The sequence below is a fragment of the Balaenoptera acutorostrata genome, chromosome 3 (assembly GCF_949987535.1).
Source record: "Balaenoptera acutorostrata chromosome 3, mBalAcu1.1, whole genome shotgun sequence".
Lineage (NCBI taxonomy): Eukaryota > Metazoa > Chordata > Mammalia > Artiodactyla > Balaenopteridae > Balaenoptera > Balaenoptera acutorostrata.
Window position 1 is genome coordinate 139,933,944 of NC_080066.1, and position 15,803 is coordinate 139,949,746.

At 39.0% G+C, this 15,803-nt stretch overlaps 1 protein-coding gene across 2 annotated transcripts in view; it reads left to right on the plus strand.

The window, feature by feature from the left end:
- The first annotated feature begins 857 nt into the window (after positions 1-857).
- The window catches only part of PPM1A (protein phosphatase, Mg2+/Mn2+ dependent 1A), a 46,928-nt gene continuing 31,982 nt past the window's right edge, over positions 858-15,803 (plus strand). The window contains exon 1 of one of the 2 annotated variants that reach the window (XM_057543015.1): positions 858-1,236. The gene's annotated coding sequence lies outside the window, so the exon portion shown is untranslated. The remainder of the gene's footprint in view (positions 1,237-15,803) is intronic. The other variant, XM_057543014.1, reaches the window with a different exon arrangement.

The following is a 15,803-nucleotide window of genomic DNA, read 5'->3' on the forward strand; positions in this document are numbered from 1 at the left end:
CCAGCCAATAGGAGACCTGGCTGGTGATGTACTGTTCCCCAGTTCGGATTCACTGGCCGCCTAGGGTTTGTCATTCTATCCGCTGCGGCGTCCGCAAACAGCGTGCGTCCGGCGTGGGTCCGGTTTTCCGTAGTCTAGCTAGCTAAACTGGATTTTGGCCGTCTGCACGTGCAGTTTCAATCAGGTTTAGCAGATCTCTAACTTTTAATAGAAGGAGCTGTTACGTTTTTGATTATCCTCCGGATTTTGAAAAATCCTTCGTTCCTTTAACCTCACTGGAGGTCGATGGAAGTCCCCAGTAGCAGAATCACGTGACTGTCTAACAAGTACAAATAAATACGATGTGAAACCCCATGAACTACAGACGGAAAACCTGCCAGAAACTCAGAGCATGTGCCTCGTGCGTGTATCGGCTGCACTAGCGTGTGGGTGGGTGGTAGTAGAGTGTGTGGGTTGTTGCCCTTAGGGACGGGAGGCGTGTGGCTGGGGCACCTCCGTTCCGATCCGGGATTCGGATGCTCCCTTCCGCTTGGGCCTGAGGCCGGGGCCGCGAGGCGATTGCGGCGAGACAAGCCGGGTAGGACAGTGACGTCATCTGCGTCCGCCCCTCCCCCGCTCGCCGGCCCGCGCTGCAGTTCCGGCCCAACGACATCCGGGTCTCTCCAGCTGCTCCACCGCGCCGCGGCTGTAGTTGGGGCTGAGCCGACGGGACGGGGCGGGGCGGGGCGGGGCGGGGCGGGGCGGGCGGAGGCGTGGGGGAGGGGCAGCACAACGCCGACGTGAGCGCGCCTGCGCGGGGACGCGCTCGAGGCGGCGGCGGCGGCGGCGGCGCTAAGGACGGGAGCGCGCGCGGGAGCGAGGGAGCAGTGGTCTCTGAGCCGGCCCGGCCCGCAGCTTCGGGTGCTCGGGCAGCTGCAGCTCGGGAACCGGTGGTTGGGGAGGGGGGGTGGGGGGCGTCAGGCAGGTGGGGCGCGAAAGCTATGAATCTTCGGCTCTTCCTCGTCTTCCTCCGGGACCCGCTCTCCGCCTCCCGCTCCAACGCCCGGATGATCTGAGCCGCGAGGGCGCCGAGAGCCGGGGGCCCGGACGCAGCCCGGCTCCTCCCCTCCTCTGCCCCCTCCCCGGCCTGACCTGGCCGGCCACCGCCGCGGTGACCCTCTTCCCGCCCCCTCCCCGGCCGCCGTCGCCGCCGCCGCCTCGGCGGACCAGGGACCTGCCCGCCCTCTGCTGCTCCGGGTAAGCGCGACGCTTGGGCCGAGGGCGGGCGGGCGGCGCGGGCCTGCGCGGCGGCGACCAGGCCTGGGGCCTGTAAACAAGCCGGGCGTCTGCCCGGGCGCTCCCGGGAGGAGACGCGACAACTCCACCCCCTGGCCCGGCCTCCTCCCCGGAGCCGGGCGGCGGGCGGCGAGGGGTTAACGCTCCGCGAGGGCGGCGGTGGGGAGGCGGGGGCGGGGTGTTTGTGGCGGCGGCGGCGCGGGGAGGGGGGCGCGACCCTCCGGCCGCCGAGGCCGGGCGGGGTGTTTGTGGCGGCGGCGCGGGCGAGGGCCGCGGACCGGCCTGTCCCGAGAGCGACCGGCGGAACTTTCCCCAAGCGGGGAGGGGGCGTCCGGCACCCGCACCCGCCCGGCCACCCTGGGCTCCAACCCCTGGAGGGAGGCCGGGAGAAAGAAGAGGGGAGGCCTCCTTTGGACCGGACTTGGCCTTGAAACACTAAATTCTGGAGAATTAGCTTCAGGTTTTATAGGGGGCGGAGCTGAGCGTGAGGCTCCTTCAGAACTCGTCAGTGATGCTTCCAATTCATTCATTATTAAGGCATCGAACGAATCCACCGAAGTAAATCGAACTGATTTCTTCTCCTCCTTTTAACCGTGTAAATTGTGTGGGTAAAAGTTGTTGATGTTAGAGTTTGGTTGAGATGTGGTTCTGTTCTGCTTGTACATTTTAAATATTTTCTTGAAGGACAGCTGGCTGTGGAGTGCCTCTACCAACCGCAGTTTTAGATACGTTTTGAAAATTTCATCACCGGAGGTATTTCTTTTTTCTCAAGCACCGCATGGTACTTAAAAATCCACAAAGGTCATACTTTAGTTGTCCAAGCCAAGAAATCTGTTCGCCGCCGCGCCCCTAACCCTAAATTTTCTGCTAATTGGTGTAATGAGCCAAATGCATTTTAAGTGATTGAAAGACCATGGGAGGTGTAAAAATATATGGGAGGTAGTTATTATTTTCCCGGAGTAAATGATTTTGACATTACTGAAGGAAGTTAGGAATTAAAAAAAAAATTATTCTGAGGAAGAAGGTTTAATCTTTTCAAATTTGCACACTGGAATTTTAAACACAGTCACTTTTTAGGTGAACAGAGCTCTGAAGAGTCAGAGCGCTTATTTATTTTAACAGTGCTCTTCTGAGCCTTAGGGGTTCCAGAGCTCTCAGGAGTCCAGCAGGGCTTGCTCCCCAACTGCTCTTTTAACTCGAACAACTTCACTTTTATATTTTTATCTTTTTACATATTGGGCCTTTTCCAGAGTGTAGTTCTGTAACTCTACAGATTAGGAAACTGACTAGGGCAATAGTGACCCACCCCTCTGCCTATTTTATAAATATAGATGTTCCCTTTATCGATATAATGTTTCTTTTGCCAATAAATAATTTGAAGCCCAAAATAACATTCCTTGTTTGATGTTTTATTTCTGTTCCTATGTGTAACTCACATATATCTGTTTAAACATTCAGTCGTACAAGGCTGATTACTTTTAACCTGCAAGTTACAGCAATACCACATGAAACTATAATGAGCTAGACATGGAAATTAAGACATTTTTGATTAGATATCACTAAATATTTTTCACATCAGTGAAGTAATTATGAGAGAGGTATATTAAGACTGGTAAAGTTTGGCTAGCTACCTCAGTATATATTTGAGAAATAAAATGGTTGAATGCTTGAGTCATCAAAAATTCTTTTTATGTGATGTGTGTGTGTGTATTTTAACATATAATATAAAAGTGGTTTATATTTTAGTTTGAAGAGCAAAAGTGATGCCCGTAATTACAATATAAACTGTTGAAGGGAACACTGCACTAGGAGACAATAATTGTTTGGTCATGGCTGTGCTCCAAAATAATCAGCAAAGCCAGAGGGGTAGATTATATTATCAAATGTACTGTCCAGTTGTTATATTTTTTTATTCTCAACATTGTCTATTTAATATGCTTTGACTAAATGCCTGTTATGTGCCAGGCACTTAGATGTTGCAGCATTCTGAAGCTGATTTTCTTTCTGGGTTGTCTCTTATTTAAAAGAATTTAAAGTTGTTGATTGTTATTTAGGAAAGATATTTCTGTAGGTAGCTTTTATTGATTTTTCTGTTGGGATTGAGAAGTCTAGAAAAACTCTTGGGAGGAAGGCAGATGGAGATTCCACAAGAGACAAAGGGTGGTTGAGACTACAGGTTTGAACAAGCACACAACCCTTGGTAATTTCATGTGGAGAGCATTTTAAGAACACATTGTTAAGGTTTTTCTGTCAGTTAAAGCTGGGTCTTGCTTATCTTGACTTGTTAATAAACCTTCATTTGAAAATTTGTTCTCTAATACCCAATTTTTTTGAAAGAAATTAATAGTACATCGTGTTGTCACATGGTAAATCTTGCTAAGCAGTTAGTAAAAACCTACAGTCTTTGAATTTGTTCCCGTAACACCTAGACTGTTTATTATAGTGGCTAATAGCATGTGTAGCTGATTCTGGTTTAACTGTAAATGCTTATTTATTTAAAAATTTAAAACTAAAGGCTGACATATGTCCATAGGGAGCTTGTTATCCCTGAAATGCTCATGCATGAGAGCTGGATTAATTTCTTAAGATGTGAGGTTGTGATCATGTAGAAATAACTAATTATAAGGTGATAATTTAGATGATCCCCTGAATGACTGACTCTTGTCTGGGCACCTGACTCTGAGTGGTACTCTTGACTACTTTCCATCCTTAATCAAATCAGAGGAAGGAGGCAGCCCTGTAAGAAAATCAGCGCAAGTGGTGTCCTGTAAGTTAAACAAGATAAAACAAGGTGTGGCCCTGTGAAATATATGGATCTTGGGGGCAGGGAAAGGTGTTGTGAGGCAACTAGGTAAAAGTCTGTGCCTTCCTGTACCCTGGGTAGTAACTTTATGCCAGAATATGTTCTGTCTTCCATCTCATATTACGTTGGTGACAAAATTCTAAAACTTGAGTTGCTTCATTTTTTATTTCACTATTAGCCAGGAAATTCTCTGAATTTCCACCTGGGATTATTAACTACTCTTATATGAAAGTAACTTGGGTTAAATTATATCAAAATCAAAAGGTTGATTACCTCTATTTTTCTTCTTTTGTTCTTTCCAATGTCTAATGTTCTCCGTATTACACAAGTAACAGTTTTATATTTTATTGAGTCTCCAGAATATATTTCTTGATGATTTTGACCTTTGTATGTCCTAGCTATCTGTGTACTACCTAGATACGCTCTTTACCTAGCTTTTCTTTTGCTGAGGCAGGTAGGAGGAGCTAGAGAAAGTAATTAAGAGAGGTGAGCTTCTGTATACCTTTATCTAAAATGTAATAGACTTCAGAATTTTTCTAAGAAACTGAGGGAAAGGTACTGGATGTTAATGTGTGTTAATAGATTGTTGATACTGTGTTTATAAAATTAGAGATGTTTTAAACATTCCTTGAGTAAATGTGATAAAGAAGGGAGTTTGAGTTTTTAATATAATTCTTAACATGTTTATCTGGATCCCATTGACTTAGTTTATGTAGTGTTCATGTTTGGGATCTGGATTGAGAAAGTCACTAGATTTTTTTGTGGCTGATATGATTTGAATTAAAATTCTATGAAACCAAACTTCTTCTAGATACAAAAGAAAGTGAATAATAAAAGTCATAATTTATTGAAAATAAAGCATCAGCCTTTAATTTTCACCACAACCTTCTAAAGCATATGATGTTATCTCTGTGTTACAGATGAAGAAATGTAGGCTTAGAGCGTCTAGTAATGTGCCAGAATCAGATCTGTAAATACAAAATTATTTTCAAAATACTCCTGAGTAGACTTTCCCCAATTAGATTAGCCTTGTTGTTCCTAGGAGTCAAAATTTGAAAAGCTGAATGTTACACTTCTGATACAGATTCCTAGAATTAAAAGGGACCTTACAAATTTATGTAGTTAAGTCTTCCAATGCAAGATTCCCTTCTAAAACATTCAGTAAAGATTTAAGAAGTTAAAATCATTTTCTCATTCCCAAAGTTTCAGAAGTCAACAGAGATAAACAGTTTTATATGTTTAGCTATCATTGTTCAGATCGAGAAATTGAATCAATATTAATTCTCAAATGGTTGATATCTGTATTGAAGGACTTAAGGAAATGTTTCTGAGTACGTACAGTCAGTGGAGCCACATTGTAGGCTCCAGAGAACATGGTAAAACTTCCTAGTGGGGTGATCTTGGGCAAGCTACTTGATTTTTCTAAGCCTCAGTTTTCTTTATCTGTCAAATGGAAAAGCCTTTCTCATTAGGTAATCTTGAATATTAAATGAGATAATCATGTAAAGCACTTGACGTATTTTCTACCGTAAAGAAATACCAAATAAATGGTAGCTGCTATTATTGAGTATATGAAATCTTGAGATACTTAGGGGAATAGAAACTTAGTGAGTGTGAGAGGGTTGTCTTTCAGTATAGTTTTAGCAGTGAGCCTGGAAGACAAACTATAAGTCTTCGGATTGAGTAGAGACTTTAGAAGAGGTGCTAAAGGTTGTGGGCAGATAGAACTTGTATATGAGCAGACTAAAAGTTAAGAGGTAATGGAAAAGAAAGTTGAGTATGAGTAGATTTATTTGACTGTATGAAGCTGGAGAGAAGTCATTAGGTTAATGATTAGGTGGGAGTCGATGGTTAAATAGAGGATAAAGAGTAAGTAATAAAGCAAAGGTGAATGTTCAGACAAGAATGATCAGTAAACGAGGAAGGACACAGGTTGGTGTTTTGAAGAGGGGTTACGGTTCATGATTAGAAATGGTCAAGAAGATATCGCTACAGAAAAGATGCAAAAGAGAGTAAGAAAAACAAATTATTCTAATTAACTCAGTTCTTCTTGTGAAACAAATAAAAAAAGAAAATAGAGAGTCTTCATGAAAGGCATTAAGGCTTTGTATGTGGGTCCTGGGTTATGTAAGGTTGAAAAATTGTACTGGAATATTTCAGGTCTTACTACCTCATACCCAAACCATGTTTTAACACTCCAACTGGTCTTTCCTACTAGCATCTTGTACTGCATCTCCCTCCTCCATCACATTATTTCTCTGCTCAGTATGTTTAGTGACTCCCTTTTGCCTCTAGAATAAAGCTTAGAATTCTTGGTTTGGCTTTGACACTTTCCATGATTCGACCTCAGGACTGATCTATTTCAACCAAACTGGTCCTCTTGCCATCTCTGGAGCACATCCTGAACTTTTCTCTCTCTCAGTGGGTCTTAGCTCATGCTAATTGATAGTTCAGAATTCTTGTTCCTCCTTCTCCAGCTTTTGTTTTCTTTTTTTATCAAAGCTCATTTCTATTATTTTCTCCCCCACAAAACCTTTCCTGATCACGAGAGTGTTTCATTTCTGTTGTCTCTGTACTTCTACAGCATTATGATTGTATTATTTGCATGGCTTTAATCATATACTTTACTGTTAAGCATTTGTGTTTTAAGTATAATTGTGTGTTCAATTTAATTATAAAATTCAGAAGGGGAAAGTACAATAACTTTATTGTACCCAAAGCCTGGCACAGTGCCTGTGGATAGTGGACATTCAGATATTTTGTAAGTATTAGGCAAAATCTACCTGAGAATGGGAGTGATTGCTGTAGCAGGTGGTGAAAGAACTTAAAAGCTTTCTGGTGGCAGGTATTTCTGACTCTGTTCTTATATATTATTTTGGCTGAACCTGGATTTTTTTTTTTTTTTTTTTTTTGGCTGCACCACTTGGCTTGCAGGGTCTTAGTTCCCTCACAAGGGATTGAACCCGGGCCATGGCAGTGAAAGCACTGAGTCTTAACCACTGGACTGCCAGGGAACTCCCCCTGAACCTAGATTTTAAGTGTGAAGATTATACAAATCGGAAGGGTGGCAGAGCTGTTATGTTGGTATAGAAAATTATGTTGGCTGATTTTGGGCCTAAGTATTTCATTTTAACTTCTTATGTTTTGGCTTTGAGGGTTAACAGGACATTCATAACCATCATGCATCTCTTTCCAGAGTTATATTTGCAAATATTATGAAGTAGGCATCCTTTTAACAGAAAGGAATTGTGGAATCACAATAACTAGACAATGTATTATTTAAAAGAGGGAGATAACTATCAACTTTTTTTAAAATTAAATTTAATTTTTTTAAAGAGCAGATTTTTATTATCTATCTTACACATATTAGTGTATATATGTCAATCCCAATCTCCCAATTCATCCCACCACCACCCCCACCCCGCCCCACACTTTCCCCTTGGTGTCCATATGTTTGTTCTCTACATCTGTGTCTCTATTTCTGCCTTGCAAACCGGTTCATCTGTACCATTTTTCTAGATTCCACGTATATGCGTTAATATACGATATTTGTTTTTCTCTTTCTGACTTACTTCACTCTGTATGACAGTCTCTAGGTCCATCCATGTCTCTACAAATGACCCTATTTCGTTCCTTTTTATGGCTGAGTAATATTCCATTGTGTATATGTACCACATCTTCTTTATCCATTCGTTTGTCGATGGGCATTTAGGTTGCTTCCATGACCTGGCTATTGTAAATAGTGCTGCAATGAACATTGGGGTGCATGCGTCTTTTTGAATTATGGTTTTCTCTGGGTATATGCCTAGTAGTGGTATTGCTGGGTCATATGGTGGTTCTATTTTTAGTTTTTTAAGGAACCTTCATACTGTTCTCCATAGTGGCTGTATCAGTTTACATTCCCACCAACAGTGCAAGAGGGTTCCCTTTTCTCCACACCCTCTTCAGCATTTGTTTGTAGATTTTCTGATGCCCATTCTAACCAGTGTGAGGTGTACCTCATTGTAGTTTTGATTTGCATTTCTCTAATAATTAGTGATGTTGAGCAGCTTTTCATGTGCCTCTTGGCCATCTGTATGTCTTCTTTGGAGAAATGTCTATTTCGGTCTTCTGCCCATTTTTTGATTGGGTTGTTTGTGTTTTTAATATTGAGCAGCATGAGCTGTTTATGTATTTTGGAGATTAATCCTTTGTCCGTTGCTTCGTTTGCAAATATTTTCTCCCATTCTGAGGGCTGTAGTTTTGTCTTGTTTATAGTTTCCTTTGCTGTGCAAAAGCTTTTAAGTTTCATTAGATCCCATTTGTTTATTTTTGTTTTTATTTCCATTACTGTAGGAGGTGGGTCATAAAAGATCTTGCTGTGATTCATGTCAAAGAGTGTTCTTCCTGTGGTTTCCTCAAAGAGTTTTATAGTGTCCAGTCTTACATTTAGGTCTTTAATCCATTTTGAGTTTGTTTTTGTGTATGGTGTTAGGGAGTGTTCTAATTTCATTCTTTTACATGTAGCTGTCCAGTTTTCCCAGCACTCTTATTGAAGAGACTGTCTTTTCTCCATTGTATATCCTTGCTTCCTTTGTCATAGATTAGTTGACCATAGGTGCATGGGTTTCTGGGCCTTCTGTCTTGTTCCACTGATGTATATTTCTGGTTTTTTTTTTTTTTTTTGCCAGTACCATATTGTCTTGATTACTGTAGCTTTGTAGTATAGTCTGAAGTCAGGGAGTCTGATTCCTCCATCTCCTTTTTTTTCCATCAAGATCACTTTGGCTACTATCAACTTTTAATTTGAGTCAAACAAATGTCTGATATATGAATAGTCTGTTTTCATATAAATTTCTAAGCCAAACTTTAAACCTTATCAAATTGTTATGCTATTTCTAGTATTTAGAAAATACATAGTAAAATTTCCTTTATTGAATTTTTTGAATGGATAATTTTATATAGGCAGTCTGTGGCTGCTTAGATCCATTTATTGGAGTATGATACTAATGAGACCAGAATCATGAATTTGATTCTTTGTGTGGCTCTTAACTTTTTCTAGCCTTAACATTAGCTAGTAACAACGATAACTAACATTATTGACCACTTACATGCCAGGCATTATCATAGAAATTTTCAAGTACTAGCTCATTAAATCTTTATATCTATCTCTATGAGATAGATACTGTTACTATTTGTATCTTAAAAGATGAGGAAATTAAGACAGAGGTTAATTTTCACAGCTAGTAACAGAAGCCAAACACACGTCCTTGGACTTTTCAAAGTAATTATATATGTGGGTCACTGCAGTTTCATTGCTACTGCTATAAGTAACTCTTTTGGCGATTGTGATGGGTTAGGAAATCTTTGTGTATGAATGGTGTGACTGCAGTTCCATTGTACCCAGAGAGTGACTCTTGTGATTGAGCTGCAGTCTGAGGTGGAAGTGTACATAAAGTTGAAAAGTACAGTATCACATGTCATGTCAGCTCCCTTTAGAACTTTTCACCAAGAAGAACCATTAAATTTTTTACTATAAAAAGCACGTAAGTTAAAGCTGTAATACAACTAGTACTATAAACCGTACACAATTTTGTCTTATGGCTTATTTTATTCATGTTCACTTCTATGCCTCCCACTGACATAAATGATTTCATCAGTCCTTCATTCAAATGAAATTCTTAGTGAGTTTAGGAAGATAGTCTTAAACACAAGCTAATTGGTCTCACAATAGGGATTATACTATAAATGGAACATTTCAATATTAAGGTTTATTAAAAGTAAATTCCTTGAAAGCAGGGACCAGGTTTCATTTATTTTGAATAAGTGCTCAATATATGATTGTTTAATCTTTGTAGTCTCCCTGCTCATTTTCTGATAAACACATGACAAAGAGAATCGAATGTGAGCCAGAAGTACAGCATACTATGAGAGACCATAGGTCACAGATAATCTAGTTTAAATTTAGGCTGGTGCTTTGTATTTATCTGTGATATGACCCTCTCAGGAAAGGATATAGATAAACAGGTTTTTTGGTTGGTTGGCTGCTTTGTTTTGAGTCCTGCTGTATGTGGCTTAATTATTTTATTTAAAAATATGCTATTCAGGAACTGTTGTACTGCTTCAGAGAATAAGAACATAATTCATTACCAACTTTGAATGTCTTGACTTCTTAGCCCTGCTCCTTGTCTTTAGTATGAGTGGTAGAAAATTGTGTCATATTTCATATTATGTCTATAGGAGATATGCAGTTTGCTTACTTTGTTACCAAAATTTAGTAATGAAAATATTAACGATAAGGATAAGCAAGGAGTGGCTATGTATATATTTTTTGTTTTGTTTTACAAACAGAATTACAAAACTTACCAGACTTTATCTATTTATTTTTTTTTTGGCTGTGTTGGGTCTTCGTTTTTGTGCGAGGGCTTTCTCTAGTTGTGGCAAGCGGGGGCCACTCTTCATCGCGGTGTGTGGGCCTCTCACTATCGTGGCCTCTCTTGTTGCGGAGCACAGGCTCCAGTCGCGCAGGCTCAGTAGTTGTGGCTCACGGGCCCAGCTGCTCCGCGGCATGTGGGATCCTCCCAGACCAGGGCTCGAACCCGTGTCCCCTGCATTGGCAGGCAGATTCTCAACCACTGCGCCACCAGGGAAGCCCTTTACCAGACTTCAGAAAAACATTTTTGTAGTATTTCATCATACTTCAGAATATAAATAGGTAGTAAACACAATTTTCACTTTTCATAAAGCAGTAGAATATCATCCTTGTTTGGATGTCAAGGGGCTGATCTTAGAAATGGCAGCTTTTGTGGTCAACCCACAGTTTAATCCTATATTACTCCATATCTGTCATCTTCATTTTCTCTCTATAAATGCTTCCTGATACTATAAGTACTTTAACAACTAGTCAACCATCTAGAGTGATCTTGTAGTGGTTTGCTACAGTCAGTAGAATCAGGAGCTCCTTAAGCGCAAATGGGATTGTTCATTTTATACAGTAAAACTCCCAGACTAAATTTAAGATATTTTTGTCTAAAATACATTGAAAGTAGATTCCTAGCTCCCAGAAATTACTCCTTTGGGTTTAAATTACCTTATACTTTGCTTCTCACATAGAAAAGACTTTTTAAAAAATGTACCCATTCATGAATGTTGAATGAATGAGCAGATGAATAAGTAAATAGCCCAGGGAAAGAGAATGTATAGGCTCTAACTTCTAGTCAAAACTACATGTTTTCTCTTTTGTCCCTTTCAACATCTCATGTGGCACTTTTCAGTAATGAATGTGTATCCAATGATGTTGAGAAACTTTTAAAAGTCATTGAACAGTAATCTGAAAATCAAGTTTTTGACTGGTAACCTGCAGCTTTGCAGGGTTTGATATTTTAATATTAGAAATCAATTGTGTTAGTTCTGCAGAGATTTTTAAAAATTAGAATTATGTATTCTATAGAATAACAAAGTGGAAATGGTAGGATACAATTCAGCTTCTATGGGAATACCTTTTCCTGGGTAGAAAACAATTCCTAACTCTGTTGACAAGGGAGAAGTCATGATGATGTCCCATATATTAATCAAGTGTCACTATGTACTAGGTACTTATGAACAGAAGAGACATGATTCCTTCCCCCATGGATCTTAAAATCTAAACAGAGAGATAATTCACAGGGCCTTATGTGCTATGATAAGAGAAACGCAGGATTCTGTGAGCTCATGACTAATGGTAGATTTACTTCCCGAGACAGGCAACTGGGTAGGAGAAGTGGCAGGGAGTTGAGAAATTCATTTTGGGCCACATCATTTGAGGTATGGCTAATCAAGTATAGGAGGTGGTTGGATATATATAGAGAGAGAGAGAAAGGTAGAATTTTCACTTTCAAAAAAACCCTTTTTTCTCTTAATTCCAGCACCCTTTTCCATATACACAAAGCATCTCATAATGCAATTTATGGACTCAGTGAATTATTCTGTTTTGAACAATGTTAGATTTTTATGGACAGAAGTCTATCTTTTAAAGGCATATACTTTTTGGTCCTTTTTTCCAGCAGAGACATTACTCATACGTGTAAAATATTTAGAACCTTCACATATTTTGTGTTTGAATGAACCTTTTTACCATCTTAAATATTTAATAAGTTTTATTTTTCCCTTATTTCAACTTAAATATACAGGGTTATCAGCAAACACTTACAAATGCTCTCTGTGAGGGGTTTTGTTTTTTTTTAAGCAAAATTAAAAATGATGGATTGGCTGAGGAAATCAGTTATTGTTTTCTGGATCAGTCAGAGTCTGAATCCTCAAATATGCAAGAATTAAAAAACAGCAAACTGGGAATTGAATCCACTTCTCAATATGTAGACTTCTCAATATGTATAAGTTATCCAAAACTGAGAAATTTGAAAAAGTTAACAGATGAAGCAAATTGAGATTGTGAATACCAGAACAGTCTTAGGAAACTTTAAAAACTAAATAGATCTATGCCATCTCAATCTTTTAATGTTTTGCTATTCTATAATGTTTAGTAAAAATAGGTCAGTATCTAATTTTATAGTCACTAGAACCCTCCAACTAAATTAAGGTTAGGTATTTTTCAGGCAATTGTGTACTTCTAAATTTTACTTTTAAAAATTGTGCGGTACATACTTTTGTAGCAATTAAAGAAGACTACCTTATGGAGTATGTGATTCAGATCACAGCACATGTCTAGAAGATGGTGATACATTAAAAAAATCATGAAACATGAAGGAAACATCAAAAGTGGCAAGCTCTGTCTCACACACACTTTGTGAAATTGAAACCACTGCTAATATCTGTGTAAACTGACTATAGTTTGGGTACTAAATGACTTGTGTCATGGGCTTTATGGAAATACTATTTAGCATAAAAGAGCTTTATCTGACTTATTTTTGTTGGTTTGATTGGTTGACTTTGGTTTTTTGAAATTTCATTTTTAACGTTTTAATTTAGGGTATTATTTAACTCAGTAACAGTATTTTGCAGTATTGAATTAGAATTCATGTGAGTGAAATTTGGTTTGTTGAAGGATGTTAAGTAAATATTTAATTGAAAGAGTGAAGTAAATATTTAGTTGAAGCTATAAGATGAAGAGATACTGAGCAGCTGAGAAATTTTCAGGTAACTTTTTTTAATCTGTGAAAAAATTTTAATATAGTATTTTTCATGTTACTACAAGTAATATATAGTCATCTTTTTAGACCTTTTTATGCAAAATAAAATATAGATACAGAAAGCCATATAAAACTATAGTAATCTTTTAAAACGGCTTTATTAAGATATAACTAACAATAGCATGAAATTCACCCATATGAAGTTTACCACTCAGTAGTTTTCAGTGTATTAACAGAATTGTGCAACCATTACCACAATTTAATTTTAGAACATTTTCATCACACCCAAAAGAAACCTTGTTCTCATTAAGAGTCACTCCCCATTCTCTTCTCCCCTATCCTTTGTCAACCACTCATCTACTTTCTGTCTCTGTAGGTTTGCCTTTTGGATATTTCATATAAATGGGATCCAAATAACTTTTTGATCAGTGATTTCTAGCCTGATAAATATCATGTATATCTCATGAGATAGCCAGCTATGAATAATTTAGCCTCCTTTTATAGCTTAAATAATGGCTGTTTCCTCCTGTGACCAGGAAAAATTATTTAGTAATTGGAAATACTATCCAAATTTAAACCAGGAATCAGGTTCTTCACTAGTAGTATAACTTCAAGGAATATGTAGTCCTCACCTCCAGTAGTGCTTTTCACTGTGGGTTGCTCAGTAGCCCCTCAGCTTTGTTGATGTAGTAGCCATTTCTCTCCTACCTCACAAACTCAGACTTGCATGAATTCACTGAAATATTTTCTTTGCCTGAACTCTGCCTTTTTACTCTCCCCTAAACACAAGAATGAGGAAGAATTGAAAGCAAGAAAGGGAAAACAGAAGAGATTGATTGCTCAGACTGGGGAGGGACAAAGAGCAAGAATAGAAATGGTATAAAGTTTTCGAGGAGACTTAATTTGTGGGCAGAAGAATAATAAAACTTGGAGGTTGCTTAGAAGAGAGTAAGACCTAGAGGGAAGAAACAGAAGGCAAAAATGTTATAATATATTAGAAGATAAGAAGGTAAGTGAAATATAGAAAATTTTCAGTTCTGAATTTTAGTCATATGTCTGTGAAGCACAAATGATGAATCCATTTTCTGATGAGGTGTAATGCCCTTATTTTCTTTCCAAAAATTTGTAGGAATTTTGAAGCTGAACCATAGTCATATGTTTCTTTTGGGTTATTTGAAGATCCTCAGGTTTGAACCTGTGCAGACTCAGAAACTCCTATCACCTTGGGATTATTCTTTAGAGAAATCCCAGAGAAAATAAAAATGGCACTGTGCCCCTGGGCTTTCTGAACTGGAGGGGCAGAATCCTATTCTGGGTGCTACCATATTGGGCTGCTTCAGAGTTCCAGAATTAGCCAGAGAATGGCACTAATTGAGAAATTGCTGCTGCCAAAGAAAATCTTGATTTGTTAGAGGTACCTTCTGGTTGGATTAGAATTGTTAGTGAGATTTTAGGGATACTCAGTAAAATTGCCCCCAGAGATCTTGAATCCCACGTCTAGCTTTTAAAGTCAGTAAAGTCCTATAATAAGCAAACTGGAATTTTGGGGGGAGGGGAGTGCACACTAATGGGAACTCTTAGTACCTGTATTTGACCACTTGGATGATATGTTTAAAATCCGATATTCAGCTCCTTATCAGAAATATGCCTACAATGTTTTATATATACATTTTTAAGGAACAGCTGATGAAGATAGGTTACATTTTCTTTAGAACAACTGAGATTTATTATTTAACAGGTAAAATGTGTTATCTAAATTAAGTGAATGTTCTAAGTACTGGAAACCAAGTTTACAAAATATGTGTATAATTTGCTTTAATAACAAGCATTCCTTTATTTACAAAAGAACTCCTCTATATATAATCTATGACTGTTTATTAGATTATTTATATTGTAGAAAGAGAAGCTTGAGAGTACTTGTTGATTTGACTGACTATAAGATTGAGCTTTATTACAAGAATATTTAACCAGAGAAACCTGTGAAAATATTTTTGGTCTTGAGGAAGATTGGAGGAATGTTCTAGAAGAATGTTCTTGGCCCTGTGAACTGCAAACTAATGGACTATATAAGAAACTTCTATCTCTAACTAAATAAAGATGTGAAAATTTAAAGATTGCTATGATTTAAGTATATTTAGAAAATATGAGATACCAGAGGAGCATTTGTTAAATGAAATTAAGCCTCACTGTATTGTGTAAGGTACCATTATTTTGCTGGTGTCTTCTGATTCTCTCAGTGGAATAGATGTTGGTAATAGGGTCTAGAGAACTCTACAACTTCTGTGTTCCAGGGAGTTGACATGAACAGAGATTAGTTAGTATTTCCTGGGCTTCCAGGAGCACTGCAGTGTCCAGGTCTTAAATTTCTTAGCGCCTACATCTGTGGACTGTTTATGCTACTTACTGTTGTTGGAGAATTTAGTTGTTTTTTTTTTTTTTTAATTTTATTTATTTATTTATTTATTTATGGCTGTGTTGGGTCTTCGTTTCTGTGCGAGGGCTTTCTCTAGTTGCGACGAGCGGGGGCCACTCTTCATCGCGGTGCGCGGGCCCCTCACTGTCGCGGCCCCTCTTGTTGCAGAGCACAGGCTCCAGACGCGCAGGCTCAGTAGTTGTGGCTC